General features: G+C 46.4%; 1 protein-coding gene across 2 annotated transcripts in view; it reads left to right on the top strand.

The window, feature by feature from the left end:
* Positions 1-9814: 9814 nt before the first annotated feature.
* Positions 9815-17645, top strand: part of LOC127308327 (putative disease resistance protein RGA1) — a 35166-nt gene continuing 27335 nt past the window's right edge. For both annotated transcript variants that reach the window (XM_051339119.2, XM_051339118.2), the window contains exons 1-2: positions 9815-10092; positions 10265-10353. The gene's annotated coding sequence lies outside the window, so the exon portion shown is untranslated. The remainder of the gene's footprint in view (positions 10093-10264; positions 10354-17645) is intronic.

Below are 17645 nucleotides of genomic sequence, written 5' to 3'. Positions count from 1 at the left end.
CTCCTCAGTTCCGTAGCCCTTTGAGATACTTCCTTCCGGCCTAGCTCGGTTATGAACATATTTCTTTAAGACTCCCATGAACCTCTCGAAGGGGAACATATTGTGTAGAAATACAGGACCGAGAATTCTAATCTCTTCAACTAGGTGAACGAGGAGGTGCGTCATAATCTTGAAGAAGGATGGTGGGACCAACAACTCGAAGGCGACAAGACATTGGACCACATCTTCCTGTAATTCGACAAAGTTTCGGATCCATTACCTTCTGAGAAATTGCGTTCAGGAATGCACATATCTTCACAATGGCTAGTCGAACATTTTCTGGTAGAAGTCCCCTCAATGCAATCGGAAGCAATTGTGTCATAAGCACGTGACAGTCATGGGACTTCAGGTTCTGGAATTTTTCTCCTTCATATTTACTATCCCCTTTATATTCGACGAGAAACCAGACGGAACCTTGATACTGAATAGGGCTTCAAAAAAGATCTCCTTCTCTTGTTTGGTAAGAGCATAGCTGGCAGGCCCTACAAACTGCCCTGGATGATTGCCGTTTCGTCCTTTATGAAGTTCCTGGTCCTCCGTGCTTCAGTTGTATCTTTTGTCTTTCCATACACGCCCAGAAAACCTAGAATATTCACACAAAGATTCTTGGTCAGGTGCATCACGTCGATTGCAGAGCGGACTTCCAGGACTTTCCAATATTCTAGCTCCCAGAAAATAGATTTCTTCTTCCACATGGGCGCGTGTCCGTCATCGTCTTTCGGAACAGGTCGACTGCCTGGACCCTTTCCAAAGATAACATTTAAATCCTTGACCATGTCAAATATATCAGCACCACTACGGGGGACAGGCTTCGGACGGCGGTCTGCCTCGCCATCGAAATGCTTGCCATTTTTCCTTAAGGGATGCTTGCGCGGAAGGAAACGACGATTGAACGGGTACACAACTTTTCTGCTTTTTCCCAAATATTTACTTTCAGTCTCATCTAAACAGTGTGTGCATGCATTGTATCCTTTGTTCGTCTGTCCTGAAATGTTACTGAGAGCAGGCCAATCATTGATGGTTACGAATAGCAACGCTCGTAGGTCAAATTCTTGCTCCGTGTGCTCATCCCACACACGTACACCTGGTTTGGCCCACAACTCCAAAAGTTCATCGACTAATGGCCTTAGGTACACATCAATGTCGTTGCCCGGTTGCTTTGGGCCTTGGATAAGCACTGGCATCATAATGAACTTTCGCTTCATGCACAACCAAGGAGGAAGGTTGTAGATACATAGAGTCACGGGCCAGGTGCTGTGACTGCAGCTCTGCTCCCCAAAAGGATTCATGCCATCTGTACTTAGACCAAAGTATAAGTTCCTTGCCTCACCTGCAAAATCCGGAAACTCTCTCCCGATGTTTCTCCACTGCCGACCATCAGCGGGGTGCCTCAACATCGCGTCTTTCTTACGTTCTTCCATGTGCCATCGCAACAACTTGGCATGCTCTTTGTTTCTGAACAAACGTTTCAACCGTGGTATTATTGGAGCATACCACATCACCTTCGCAGGAACCCTCTTCTGGGTGGCTGCTTCCCTCAACATCACCAGGGTCATCTTTTCTGATCTTATACCGCAATGCACCACATATCGGGCATTTATTCAAATTCTCGTACTTCTCACCGCGGTAGAGGATACAGTCATTAATGCATGCATGTATCTTCTGCACATCTAATCCTAGAGGGCAGACAAGCTTCTTTGCTTCATATGTACTGACGGGCAATTCATTATTTCTTGGAAACAGCTTCTTTAATATTATCATCAATTTCTCAAATCCCGAGTCAGTCACACCGACCTCTGCCTTCCATTTCAGCAATTCCAATATGCTACCCAGCTTTCTATGCCCATCTTCACAACCTGGGTACAACAATTTGTGGTGGTCCTCTAACATCTTGTCGAACTGCAACCTCTCCTTATCCGTGTCACAGTCTCTTCTTGCATCGAAATGGCCCGACGAAGATCATCATCAACAGGATCATCTCGATGCCTGTTCTTCACCTCCTTCTTCTTCATTGTCGTCCATTGCGGTATCAAAGCATTCAGAGAACATAGATCGATAGTACTTCTCATCATTATCTTCTTCCTCATCGCCGTCTTCCATCATAACCCCTTCTTCTCCGTGCTTGGTCCAAACATTATAACTGGACATGAACCCAAACCGAAGCAGGTGGCTCTTAATATCTCTTGAGCAAGAGTAATCCTTCTCGTTCTTACATTTTAGACATGGACAGCACATAAAACCTTGCTTCGACTTGTTGGCCTCGGCCACAAGCAGGAAAGAATTCACGCCCTCTCTGAAAACGGGAGCACATCGGTTACCGTACATCCATGGATGACTCATCTGCATCATAAGTACAATTATATATGTATCAGATGCAATCACCTTGCTAAAATTAATATTGTACGGACTATGCATATATATATAGTCGAGAAAATAGTTGCTAACCTTTTTGGATCAAAAAGAGGAGAAATCTTATCAAATAAAACCAAGTGGCATCCCTCTCACAAGCATTCCATCAAACACCTCTTGTGCACATGTAGAAAAAATGAGCTAGCATACACCTCCACCTTCACCACCAAGGAAAAAATGAGGTGGGGGGGTGGCTGGCTGCTTCTATATATATAGGGCGGGGACATTTTGTCGCGGGCCGTATTACGACCCGCGACAAAAGGGGTGGCCACGTCGCTCCTACCCCTTTTGTCGCGGGTCGTAATACGGCCCGCGACAAAAGGCCGCGACAAAAGCCTCCGCGCGCTCCACATGGTTTCGGGGCGACGTGGCCAGGCCATTTGTCGCGGGTGCAGGCGCGCCTGCGACAAAAGGCTCCCACGGAAGCCCTGTTTTCCACTAGTGATCTTCAACACGAAAGAAAAACGTCACTCCACCTCAGGACCCTACAGCTTGCATCTGCTCCATAGACGATGCCCCCAGGAGGGAGAACGACGCCATACGTCGCCATCGTCCGATCCGGGATCGGATCTAGGATTTCTCCCGGAGCAGCATGAGTAAGAAGCCGTAGACTGCGCGACGATGCCTTAAAGAAGGTAACGGCGCGTGACGTCGCCATCGTCCGGCATGACCAAAATTAGAGCACGGTTTTCACCGGCAGCTACACTTGCCAACTCATTGCTGAGACTGGACATGAAATCAAAATATCCCCACGAACAACCCCAATCTGGCCTTCCGTCTCTGACGAAGAAGACGAGCACCACCGCCATACCCGGAGCTGCTGCCCCAGGCCACCTCAATACACGGGAGAAGCCCAGGAAAAACGCCGCAGCCGCAGGGAGGATTAAGGGCGGACACACGGGCCAGCCTAGGCCCATATAGGCCCAGATCAAAGACCCGCCGTCGAACCCGGCCGAACCGCCACCACGTCACGCCGCCCCTGGCCGTCGCTGCCCCGCCATCGCCCTCGATAAAGTGGAAGGAACCGGTGGAGGCCGCCGCCGCCACGCCACCGGGGCTTTGCCTAGCAGCGCAGAGGGAGACGATGGCATGAGAGGGGACTTGAGGAGGGGACGGGTAGAGGGCCACCGGCGGCCTCCCAGGCGCGGCGCCACCACGTGGGGAGGGTTAGGTCGTGCGGGGACGGTTAGGTCGTCCTGTTGGCGCCGCTAGATCCAAGCCTCATCTTCCAAAACAATAAAGGAAAAGAACAAATGAATGTGTGAGAGATAAGTCGAAAAATCCTCATGTATGTCGAAAACTTCAAGAATAAAAATTTAAAAAATCCCCAATGTGAAAACCCCAATGCAAGTTTCTACCATCTGTAGTTTCAGAATTATTTTTAGATTGTTTCACAACTTAGAAATACAACTTAACTTACATAATATAAAATGAAATTGTTGGGTTCAAATGATCAGCTCTAATGGAGCTAAGGAAAAAAGTTAACATTAGAAATCAATTAAGGTTGGTAAAACATATTGTTTCTAATATGTTCATGACTGCCATGCGATCACATCAAAATCAGACTTCTTTGCAGCAGTTTTGTCTCTGGTAGACAAGTTGCTCGCCAAGTAGATGTGGCAAATGAGTGGAAGTGGACGCTTGCACTGAGAACGAAGGATAAGTTCATGAGTATCGCTCGAAGCTCCAGTTCGGGAAGCGCATTTTGTGTTTTTTTTTCTGGGTTCACATCCGATTTCAAGATTCAAACTAGGGTGACTACAATTTTGGTGCGGCGTTCGAAGACCCATGACAAAAAAAAAAGCAAGTGGTGGCAGGGAAACCTGGCCTAGATGGTTGTGGTAATATAATGAACAAGCAAGGTGCAAGCTCTTGAGCTAAATACACCTTAATTGCCACAAGTTGACTTCTTTATATATCGTCTGTCGGTCCAATTTTAGCAGCACATAGACCATATCATAGATCACAATGATGAACAAACATTTGAGTTATGACTTTGTTACAAAAAAAACACCTCCTAGATTTTTACATATGTCCTCTAGTAAATGTAAATTTAGTAGTGCTACAAATTGAATGATTTCTTTTCATATAATGTAAATAAAAAAATTCTAAAATTTATGAAGTCAAGTTTCTATGGATAGGAACTTCCATCAATATTTTAAAAAATCCTCAAACCTTACAAATACGAGTTTTTCCTAAAGAATTAAATTAAATTGTGGGGTTCAAAACAATCATTTCTAACATTTAAAAGCAACAAAAAACATTGTAAATCTATTAAGTGTGAGATACCTATTGTTTTTAGGCTCATCACCACCCCTCATTACATCGGAATCGGATGAGAGATTCAGAACAATTATGCCTTTAATAGACAAGTTGCTCGCCAACCAGCCGCACTATGTGAGTGGAAGTTGACACAAATAGTGACATCGGAGGAAAGTTCATGAGGAATCATGTAAGCTTCAAAGTGGGAAAAGCCCACGCCGCTCTTTTTTGTGTTGGGTCAGCCTAGATTGCAAGACTCCAATTAATCATTGTCGGGCGCAGCCTTTGAAGACTCAGGGGAAAACATCAAGTGGTAGACGTGAAACTCCCCCTTGAGATTCTTGTCACTAATGAGGGCGCAAGCTGCAACCTATGAAACTTAATATAGGTTGACTTTTAGATGTTTCTGTAAGCCCACTTGTAGCAGTAGTGTTGTCTTTCATAGCCAAGCTGCCAAAATGCTGCACCACGCGAGCAGTAGTGGACACAGAATGTGACATTGTAAGATGAGGACCTGTGGATTTGTAGATACTCTATCACGAAAAACAGTGTTGTTGCTGCTTTTTCTTTCTCTTGGGTCACTTCTGATTGCAAAATTCAATAGTGGTGACTAAACTGTTGGCCAAACCCTTCAAACGGTCAAGGAAAAACACAAGTGGTAGCAATTAATGCAAGTTGGTCCATATGTTTTTTGTAATTATTGAGGGAGCTAGAAAGCATGCTCAATACAAGTTGGTTGTCACAATTTGACATCTAGATTGTTTTTGTAAGTCCACTTGTACTTGCATATATACACACAGTAGAAGGGAAGGAATCGGGTTTTTTTTTTTTTTTGAAATGGGAGAACGCGGAAGGGATCATACAAAATAGAAGCAAGAGGAAGGCCTTCAAGATCAACACAAGGTTCTCGTTCCAACTTCCAAGCTGTTTTTCAGCCCTTTCGTAACTCCAGCCGTACACACACATAGAACAACAAAGAGTGCTGTTTATGATCAGCAAAAACAAGGGAAACCCCAACCAACATAAAAATTGGTTTCTGAATTTTCTGCATTTTTTTGCAGATGTTTCGACAAGCCCACTATTAAATTCGAATTTCAATATTGGTACAAATTCCTTGATATTTTAATAATAGATAAAAATATTGTGGACTCAAGTTTCTATCCATCTATCCATGCATGATATTTTTATTTCTCAAAACAGAGAAGGTGATCTAACTAAAATACTCTCTTAAAAATCTTTTATAACAGCGTAAAGCAACAAAAGGTTCCACATTCATTATGTATTAAGCCCAAGAAAAAATGATTATCTTCCATGCTTAATGATGTCCAAATCACATTAGATTCTATTATCTTTTATAGACAAGTTGTGCACCAAAATGCCACAACATGAGAGCGGAAGCGGTCATACATGGTGACGAGAAATGATGAAAAGTCAGTGGATTCATATAGATTCTCGACCACATAAAATAATGTTGCCTCTATTGTTTTCATTTGGTCACTTTCAACAGAAAGATCCAAATATGTGCTACTGATTTGTTGGGCAGAAACTTCAAACGGCCATGAAAAACACAAGTGGTAGCAAGGCAATTTGGTCCATACGATTCTCAAAATTTATGAGGGAGCTAGACACAAGCTCTCAAGCTCAATAAAAGTTGCTTCTCACAATTTGACTTCTAGATCTTTTTGTAACGCCACTTGTACCAACACAGACCAACATTGAGCATTGTGATAAACAACAAGTAATTAAGGGAATTCTCTAACCAACCAAAAGTTTTAAGTTGTGAATTTGCTACTGGCTGTTTGTTGTATTTTAATTTTATATAATTATTAAATGTAAAATTTCACATTGGTACAAATAGCATGATTTTATTTGGGAAAGCAATTAATGAATTAAAATTACATTCTGAAGTCAAGTTTATATCCATATGTACTTCCATCATTTTATTCCAATTTTTAATGCTTAGCAAAAGATTTTTTATTAAATAAAGTCTGGGAAAAAAATCGGTTATTACGAAGAAAAGGTCCCGCATTTGTTATGTAGTAAGCACAATTGGCTTTTCGATTCTCCTTAGTGCCTATATCACATCAGGATCTGATGATTTCTATATAGTACTATAGTCTTCTATAGACACATATGTGCCTCCTACATAACACACTGTCTGAGTGATGGTAGACATCGGCTGTGCCATTGAAGGATGAGATCATGTGGATTCCTAGATTCTTGTGCATATAACACGATGTTGCCGTTCTTTTATTTTTCATTGGGTCACTTTTGATAAATATGTTAACATTAACGTTATTATAGATTGTGGGCGCAACCTTTGAAAGCTCGAGAAAAAACAAGGTGTAGCAAGGCACCTTGGTCAAGATGGACCTCACATTTAATGAGGGAGCTAAACACAAACTCTCAATATCAATACATGTTGGTTGTCTCAAGCTAAGTTTTTGCTCTTTTCGTAACTCCACTATCAGCACATAAACCCACATAGGGCGCTATAATCCACATAACGAGGAAAGCCAATAACCAATAAGAAAATTTGGGTTCTGATTTCCCCTAAATTGATTTGTGTATTTTTCAAAAGTTCACTATAAAATACAAAGTTCATTATTGGTACAAATCAGGTGATTTTTTTCACCGAATGTAAATAATCGGTAAGAATTATTTTGAAGTCAAGTTTCTATCCATCTGAACTTGCATGATTCGTTTACAGATTTTTATAGCTTAGAAATACGATTTTCTATTTAAAAAAGCTGGTAAAAAATTCTCTAACATCGTAAAGCAACAAGAAGTTGCACATTTATTATGTATTAAGCACAAGGGAAATATATTATTTTCAATGCTCATATCACACCTGAATCCTACAACTTCTTCGCATCTATATTGTTGTTGGTAGACAAGTTGTGGGAAAAAATGCCACACCACGTGAGTGGAAATGGACTTAGATGTCTACAACAAAGGATGAGGACATGATGATTCCTAGATTCTTGACCACATAAAATGATGTTGACGCTGTTTCTTTATTGGGTCACAATCGTAGCAATATATTCAAGTTTATGTTATTAAATTGTGGAGCGGAAAATTCCAAAGCTCGACAAAAAGTGCAAGTGGTATCAAAGCAACTTGGTCAAGATGATTCTCGTAACTAATGAGTGTGGTAGACCCAGGCTCTGAAGCTCTAAGGGCATGAGGGACACAAATCGGAGTCCATTTGTGTTGGTCCGTAAACACTAAAATGGTTATTTTTTACCGAGTGTCTATTTGCGTCTGGTGGTGTCCCCAGCCGCCGACGAATTTTTTTTTAGCATTTATTCACTCATCAATTGAAAAGCATAATTTACATGTGCAATAATCGAAAAATAAGGAAAAACAAATACTAAAATGAAAACGGTTAGGTCCCTAGACTACTTGTCGTCCCTATGGGCGGTTGACGACCCAGCCCCGTCGTTGCTTCCCTCCCTTCTCTGCTTCTCCACCGCCACCCGCCACTCCATCTGGTGCGTGCTCGCTAGAGCTCGGTGGGCCACCGCATGCTCCAGTAGCTCGGTGATCCAGTAGTTGGCGTCATCATGGGCCTTCTTCAGCGTCTTGAAGGACGTGACTAAGGCCCTCTAATTCGCCAATTTCTTCTTTGGGTCATGCCCGATGCAGTAGTCGTCGTCGTCTGACTCCTCCTCTACGCCCGCCGCCTTCCGACAGTGTTGCTGCTCCACGTCGAAACCGACGTGGGCCGCACACTCCTCCTCTGCCTCATGCTCCGCGTCAGCCATGAACTTTGCTTTCATCACCGCGGTGATAACATTGTCCACGCTATCTTCGTTCTCATCGTCGAACTCGTCGATGTCAGAGTTGTCGGTTGGGGGAGGTGGAGTCGGAGGTGGAGGCGGAGTAGCCTGGCCGCTGCCGCGCTGCTCATCATGGCAAAGGAGGTGGCAGAAGAGAGGTTGTGCGGTGGCTAGGGTTGAGGAGGGGATGAGGCAGCCGAGCCTGCGCCCCTCTTTATATACGCCGGAGGAAGCCGAGAGGCGCAACATGCTTGGCAACGGCATTAATTTCATTGGTAGAGGTGGGTGACGGCTGCAGGCGAGGCATCACCATTAACGTGTCGTAGACTGCCGTCATCAATACTGACGCGCTTGAGAAGACGCATCGACCTAGGTTGCTGCCAGGTGGATCTGTGGGAGAAGCGAGCGTTCATGTGGCGCATTGCGCAGCGGCCGACGAGATGCATCCGAGACGCATATTTAATTAGGCCTCGTCTGCGTCTCCGCGGATAGCCCGGTAACTATGTGTGGGGCTGTTGGGCCTTGGTGCATGCGCATTTTTCGACTGTGCGATCGCAAACGGTTGTTTGCGTCCGGCCGTTGGAGATGTCCTAAGCCAAGTTGCTTGTGGCAAGAGGACTTATAGCTCTTTTCCTAACTCCACTTAAACCAACATATTGACCATCATAGCGGTGTGATCACAAAAAAAGGGAAGTTTCTAACCAACAACAGAATTTGGGTTGTGACTTCTCTACATTTGATTTGTAGATTTTTTCTTATTCCTAAAGTCCGGTATTAAATTTAAAGTTTAATGCTGGTACAAATGACTAGTTGATATATTCTTCCCCATAATGCAAATAATCAACTGAAAAAACATTGTGAAGTCAAGGTTCTATCCACTTGGACCTGCATGATCTTTTTTAGAACTTTCAAAGATTAGAAATACGATTTTTGATTAAGTATACCACTAAAAGTCGGGTTACAAAATTGTTCTAACGAGGGTACAACGTTGTACATGATGAGCAGGGTCTCGAACTCGAGACATCGTGGCTCTGATTCCATATAATATTGATGCACTAGCCAACTTTTTTAAATTACGAATTGATGACTCTCAAAAAAAGGCTATGAAGATTTATTCTCAACAACATATTTGTGTCAGCTCGTCGCAAAAGAAAAGGCAAAGTGGATAGTTGCCTACTTCTGTCAGCTCCCGCGCCTACGCTGCTCAGCGGCGCTTGGTGTTCATGGAGTTTGTTAGGCAAGAATATAAGGATTTTTTTTTTCTTTAGACGAGAAGATAAGTTTTTTGACATGATCGTCCACACAGGCAATAGATCCAGTTTTGACCGCTGTGTCTCCGGAGAGACGCATCACGCCCGTCCGTTATAACGGCGAGAAACTCATCCGACGGATTTCTGGATTCCCCTCTTCTTTAGATATCTCGAAAGGCACCGAGCCCCTTCACCCTTCACCTCACAGCCCATATCAAATTCTCGCTGAGAGCCCCAGTACCTCCAAGCACCTTCTCGATCTGCCCGGCCGTTCCGTCGCTCGACTGCTCAAGTACTTCATTGACAACGGCCTCCGCCGGCGTCCTCACTCCTAGCTCTGTCTCCGCAAGGTAAAGCTCTCTCTCTCACGCGGGCGCGGAACATGGCGTTTGAAACGCCGCGTTTCTGCCGTAGAGTCATGGACGATATATATAACTATCATGCATGTTTCTACCGTTAATTTGGTGCTATAAGATTTGTCATTTGTCCTATGATGTTTCATCATGTTTTTATAAACTGCAGGAGAACTGGACTAACTGGTACGAATATTGAAATTTGCTGAAAAAGTGCGTTTATCCCCGCACCCGAGATAAGGGATTCAACAAGTTCAGGTATTGTTCGTGCCATTTAATTAGGAGTTCGACGAATTGCTTGCTTGGTCCTATACAGATGGCATTAATTTTTTTACTTTTCTTTACGAAACATATTGCTTTATTTTTCTAAGCCCTGACCGAAAAAAATTGTTTATAATTACTAATAAATTAAGTTGTCCGTGCGTTGCTACGGATCTTTCGATGATTATTGCGATTTCTATGCTTGTAATTACAACAAGTTCTAGGAAATATGAGCCCCACTGTGACCCCAGTGAGTCTTTTTTTTTAGGGGTGCGTCGGATGCCAGAAGCAAAAAAATTGTAAGTTCAATAAAAAATTATGCGCCAATTTATATTCCTCCCATGCGACCACACGCCAATGGCCGCAGATGGGGGCATCAAGGGGTGAAAACCTTTGAGCAGCCCGCTGTATTGGTGCACGTCAGTGATGTTCACATTGATTGAAGTCTCGCACCGCTCACGACAGTTGCCACCTACAGTCAAACCAATCCACACTAATATTCCACGTTTTAATTTTTGTTAGACTGAAACACTAAATTTGGGATCAGATTGGCAAGAGTAAATACTTATTAATCCATCAAACAGTACGTAGTATCTTACATGTTCAATATCTAATTAACCGGCCTGTATGTGCATCACTACGTGAGGTTGAGTATGATGGGCTCTCCCTGAAGCAAAAGAAGAGTGATATGCTCAGTCAGTATTGCATTCAACTGATAGCACTTTCAAAAGCGATAGCATCTGGGGTAGGATGGCCTCAGAGGCATGTATGCAAACCGAAACTGAAATTGTTGATCTGCCGGCGTGTTTTCCCACCCGCCCCTATCCATCTTCACTAGTGGAAAACATGCCTTTTGATCCGGGTGGTTAGGGCCTTTTGTCGCGGGCGGCTAGCCGCGACAAGCAAGGCGCGATAAAAGGGTGGCCTTTTATCCCGGGTCACTTACGACCCGCGACATAAGGTCCACCACGTGGCAGCCGCGGGGCGCGCAGGGCACAGGCCCTTTTGTCGCGGGCGGTATTACCACCCGCGACAAAAGGCCCTCTACGTGGCGCGCGCACAACGCTTCTGCTTTAGGGTTTGAGGGGTGCAGCACCCCTCCCCCCCGCCACCGACCGCCTGTTATTTCATTTTTTTCGTCCGAAAATAAAAGTTGCATATATTTGTACGCTACTAGAAGTTGTACACATTCATTCATTATATATATATATATAGATCGATCAAACAAATATTGGAAGCAGAAGTCGATTCCCCTTACACATATTCGTAGGTTCCCTACATATATACATGGAGCTCACGATCGACAAACGGTACTAACGACCGTCTATTTGGAGGTAGAACAACTATCTGGACTAAACAAGCCTTTGTTGTTTATGACTTCTCTAACCAAAAGTCCCGCCAGTTACTCCGCGATTCCTAGTGCATGTTCCTTTGGTTGGAGTCTGTCCCGCATGAAGTCGACCTATATACGAAAATGAGATGAGTATGACTATATCAGTCTTGATAACGAAATATTGATGATAATAAATAAAGTTGTGAATGTTATTGCTTACGTCGAATTTATTTCTGTTCTGCTTCTCAGTGGTTAACATGCGAATGGACTCGCAAACGTAGTATCCACATAGATTCGTCCCTTGTGGCTGCTGGGGGCACGGTACAGGATTAAATGTTAGCTTCTTTGCAAAGGTAATCTCCTTATGAACATTCTTCAAAGCTTGCCAAGCCCTGCCATGCAAAAGAATGATTGAATGAGTGGATAATTAATTGATATCTCACGAAAGATAAAGCGCGGCGATGAAGGAAATTACACTTGGAGCAACTACGCAAGTCACCGGAACCCGTCCAGGCCTCTACTCAGTGGGTCTTTTACTTCAACTATTCCCTTATCAGGTTGAATGTCTAGTAGAATCCAGTGGAAGCTGCACATGTTATGCATATACGTCAGGAATTACACTTAACATCGAGTAAGAAAAATTGAATGTGCATATATAAAAGATCATTAAGACTCTCACTCGTAGTTGTAAGGAAACAATATTGAATCACAGAAATATTGCTGCCCCAAAAACCTTAGTAGGTTTCCCCCCGTTTCTTCGCGTTTATGCTTCACCGTTTCAACATGTATTTTATCTGGGTCAACAAACCCAACATTGATAATATTATTACTTTTGCACTCACCGATCTTGATCTGCAAAAGAGAACCCATAAGATATAATGAGTATATATATGCAATGAAAACGAACATGAACTGAATGAAAATGAACTTATATGTAGTTAACAACTTACAAGCAATAGCAACTCATGAGAGATTTGTCGAGGGCTTCTAGATTGAATAACTGCCAGAGTTCATTCATCTCAATATGGATCTCCTCCTTTCGGTAGTAATATTCCCATGGTATACTCGCCACGATGTACATTTTTTTCTCCTTGCATGCATCAAGGTACCACAGATGCAAATTCCGCATATGTGTTGGCAGTTTATGCAGCTGCTCTCTGCTGACCAAGTCGGCCCGTAGACAAATTTAGGAGCTATATCAGCGGTGGGTATGTCGGCATCTGCTGCAGACAGCAATTCCTCCACGGTAATCGAGACAAGCAGCCGCTAGCCTTGCAGCTTCTTCCATATCGATACCACCATGATGTTCCTGGTACAGCTTGGGAACATTAAGCACTGTGAGTCCTGGGATCGATTGTTTGGGCTGAGCACCGAGGAGGGGAACTTCCTTTCTCTTTTTGCCTTTTGTCGTTTGCTTGGCCTTGAGGGGTGCACTTGTTGAACTTGACCTTTTCTCATCTGCACTTCTAGCTGATGATTTGCTCGTGCCAGCAATGTCCTTCTCCTTATCCTTTTCATCCTTCTTTTGGTCAATTACCTTCGCAAGAGTGCGTGTATAGTCATCCTTCTTCTCGTGTAACTCATCGCGATGGTGTGTTCAGAAAACTAGTAGCATATTCTATTTGCTTCTCTCGTGTATGGCTCGCGCTGGAGGTTTTGGCTTATGGAAATGATCATAGTTGTGTTTCGCAACAGCGGCCGCATTTTCCTCGACGGTAAGATCCCAAGGACGGGGGAGGAACCTTGGGTACTTTTGGGAGGGGCGACCTCTTGGGGATAGGACTCTTGAAACGCTTCCGGCTGGGTGCATTCCGAGTCTTAGTGGGCGGAGGCGGCGGCGCCGGAGATGGAGATGGACTACCGATGTCGTGGTCGACGTCGTACCCACGGGGTGATGGTGGCGACATGTGATCAGTAGGAGGAGGTGATGGTGGCTGCGATCACCTGGAGGAGGTGATGGTGACCCGCTGGGACGACCGGTACTAGGTGCTACCCAGCCTGGCAGCCTGATGTTCTTCTTTTCCCAGAGAATGATTTCTCCCGGCACCTCTACGAGTGTAAGCCCCCCATCACCTCCAGGGATATGGAGCTCCAATGTCTCCCACTGCGGGACAACCGAATCCACCCCGACACGAGCATAGCCAAGCTGGAATCGGATTGCCATGCCATGTTGCCGGCTCACCTTCAGGTCCAAATGCCGGTAAGACATAGCCGACCGCCACCTTAACGAAACCTTCCTGAACACCTCATGGAGATCACAAGGTGTTGTCTCCTTGATTCCATCCAAGGGGTCGCCAGGACCGGCATCTATCATCATCCGTGTAGGAGGGGCCTCCGAGTCGGCCACGCGCTTGTCTCGTTGCTGAGATATTTCAGCGGTATTATACGCGGGCGTTGTCCTTTTAGTTCATTTATCTCCCGCTGCTGCTGCTGAAGCTCCCGCCGCTGCTGGTCAAGTCGGCGTTGGAACTCGGCCATCCGGTCATTCTGCACCTCCAGCTGGCGTTGTTTAGCTCTCGCTCGGCTTCTATAAGTCTCCGCGTCGGCCGGAAACCCAAGCGACCACGGAACACTAGGGCCGAAGCCTCTTGTTCGTCCTCCCTTCTCAGGATTACCGAGGACAAGCGTCAGCAAGTCTTTCTCTCTATCGGGAGCCAACTTTAGTTTTCCCGCCTTTATATCTGTCGTCACTTCAATCCATTTTTGCTGGGTACCCTAACCCTGGTGTCACTTTCAACAATGTTCCCTGTCTTCATGTCATACTCACAGCCATGCGCGAGGAACCAATTTCGAGCCCTTATGTCCCATCCTTCTCGCGTGGGTTCGGAGTGATCCCGTTCAGCTCCATCTCAGCCTCTTGTGCATCCCACTTAGGCATGGCTCTTCCGTAGCCCCCTCGCCCCGTATGATGGTGATATTTCTTCTCGCTTGCATTCTTCTTGTTTTTCGCTGACAGGTTCACAGCCTCCTCTGATTCTTTGTACCTCACAAATTCTTCCTGCTTATGCTCCTGCTTCGCTAGGTAGTTCTCGAATAATGGAGGCTTCTTGTCTTTCTTATAATTTTTCCATAACCGGTTCTTATACGCCCGGAAAAGTTCCCCCATCTTCTTAAGAGCCCATTTCTTCACTAGCTCTCGCTGCTTAGCATTCTCAGACTCCGATCCCAAATCTGGCAAAGTGAAATGTGCCATCAGGTCTCTGAAAAGTGTGTCTTTGTACCTATCGGCAACCTGATTTTCGGACAGATTCTTCGTCTTGTTCCATTCTCTGACAGTGATCGGGACACGATCTCTAACCACAACTCCGCACTGATTTTTGAACTTCACTCCGACATTCTCGGGTACCACCGGTTGGCCTTCCGGTGATATAGCTTCAATTGTGAAGTGGTCTTTCTTGGTCAACTTCTTTGCCGGGCCTCGTTTCTCTATCTTATCTTCGGAGGCCTAAGAGAATACATATAGAATTGCATTAATGCCTCTATACTAATGCCTCAATACATATGTACATATAGAAATCCATTAATACCTCGTCACCGGAGCCGTCGTCGGCTTCTCCGTCACCGGAGCCGTCGGCTTCTCCGTCACCGGAGCCGTCGGCTTCTCCATCACCGGAGCCGTCGGCTTCTCCATGACCGGAGCCGTCGGCTTCTCCATCACCGGAGCCGGCTCGGTCGGCTTCTGTACCATCGCGGATTATGTCCGCGAATATGTCTTCCTGTTCCAAGTCCCGTTCGAATTGATCCATTGTTTCTGCAAAAGAATTAAATCGATAAGTAAATGTTCAAACACAAACCAAACCCTAACCCTAATCAAACACAAACCAAACCCTAACCCTAATCGGCGACACGTGTTTGCGAGAGGGAGAGGGTGTCGGCGACGCGTGTTTGCGAGAGGGAGAGGGTGTCGGCGACGCGTGTTTGCGAGAGGGAGAGGGTGTCGGCGACGCGTGTTTGCGAGAGGGAGAGTGTGTCGGCGACGCGTGTTTGCGAGAGGGAGATGGTGTCGGCGACGCGTGTTTGCGAGAGGGAGAGGGTGTCGGCGACGCGTGTTTGCGAGAGAGGGAGAGAGGGTGTCGGCGACGCGTGCTTGCGAGAGAGAGAGAGAGAGAGGGTGTCGGCGTCGGTTGTTCGCGAGAAGGGAGAGAAGAGGGGAGTTGCGGCGTCGATGGTTTTCGCGAGAGGGAGAGGGGTGTCGGCTAGTGTTCGCGAGATGGAGAGGGGTGTCGGCGAGTGTTGTTCGCGAGAAGGGAGAGAAGAGGGGAGTTGCGGCGTCGATGGTTTTCGCGAGAGGGAGAGGGGTGTTGGCTAGTGTTCGCGAGATGGAGAGGGGTGTCGGCGAGTGTTGTTCGCGAGAGGGAGAGCGGTGTCGGCGAGTGTTGTTCGCGAGAGTGTTTGCGTCGGTTGTTTACAAGCTAACTAATATAAAATTTAAATTAATACAAAATTTAATCTAACTAACTACAAGATTTGAATTAATACAAAATTTAAACTAAGTAACTACGAAATTTGAATTAACTATCTACAAAAATTTAAACTAACTAACTAATACTAAATTTAATCTAAATACTAATACTAATACTAACTAACTAATACTAATTAAAACTAAATACTAATACTAACTAAACTAAACTAACTAACTTAATTAAAAAACTTAATGAAAAAACTTAACGAAAAAAGGTCGGGGCATGGCCGGCCAAGACACGCGCGCGGGGCGGCGGAGGGTGGCGGCTACCTGCTTCTCGAGGGTGGCGCGAGAGGGCGGCGGCGGCCGGGGTGTCCTGCAGGAGGCGGCGGCCGGAGGAGGCGGCGGCCGGAGGTGGCGCGCGCGAGATCTCGTCGGAGGTGGCGCGCGAGAGGCGCGGCCGGCGCGCAGAGGCGGCGCAGAGTGGCGGAGGTGGCGCAGAGGGCGGGGGCGGCGAAGAGGCGGCTCGAAGTGGCAGGCGGCGGCCGGAGGCGAGGAAGATGGCCGGCGGCGGCGGCGGTGGATTTCGGCAGCCTGACGGCGCGATTTTTGCTAAGGAAAATGGCCTCCGGGTGTCGCGGGTGGGGGCTCCGCCCGCGGCGGTAGGTATTTATACCTAGGGCCTTTTGTCGCGGGTGGGGGCTTGACCCGCGACAAAAGACCCCCTTTGTCGCGGGTCAAGCCCCCACCCGCGACAAAAGGGGTCTTTATCGCGGGCCGTGGCTCGACCCGCGACAATAGGGGGTGGGAGGGGGAGGCGGCCGATCCGCGTGAAGCGCATCCAACGGCTCCGGCCGTTTGAATCCAACGGCCTGGAGCCGTTGGACGCGGATCAGGCCTGGACCGTTTTTGTTTTTCTGTTTTTTTCTGTTTTTTGTTTTTCTTTTTTTCTGTTTTTTTAAATAAAAACTATTATTTCAATAACTTTTAAATGGTAACTCAAAAAGAAAAGTGTTATATATGAAAATTGATCAGAAAAATCCAATGAACATGAATATGACATCCATAGAACTATTTGCATCTCGCATATATAAATGCTGACACGTGCCTCGCCCCGCCGACGCCGGCGTGCGACGTGTAGCCACCGCTGACACGTGGCTCACCCCGCCGACGCCGGCGTGCGACGTTTAGCCACCGCTGACACGTGCCTCGCCCCGCCGACGCCGGCGTGCGACGTGTAGCCACCGCTGACACGTGCCTCCCCGCCGACGCCGGCGTGCGACGTGTAGCCACCGCCGACACGTGCCATGCCCCGCGTGCGCTATATAGAGCGACGAGTGCGGGCGCAACCACACGTCGCCACCGCCTCCGCTCATTCATCTCCGGGATGCCTCCATGTCGTCGAGGGCGTCCGGTTTCCGTGGCGTTCGAGTGCATCCGAGCGGTAGGTTCACCGCCGAGATACGCGCCGGTGGCTTCCGCCTCACCCTCGGCACGTACAACACGCCGGAAGAGGCGGCGCGCGCTACGACGCGGCGGCGTGGCGCTTCGGCG

The sequence above is a fragment of the Lolium perenne genome, chromosome 6 (assembly GCF_019359855.2).
Source record: "Lolium perenne isolate Kyuss_39 chromosome 6, Kyuss_2.0, whole genome shotgun sequence".
NCBI lineage: Eukaryota > Viridiplantae > Streptophyta > Magnoliopsida > Poales > Poaceae > Lolium > Lolium perenne.
The sequence above is the reverse complement of the archived record's forward strand: the minus strand, read 5'-3'. Positions and strand labels throughout refer to the sequence as shown.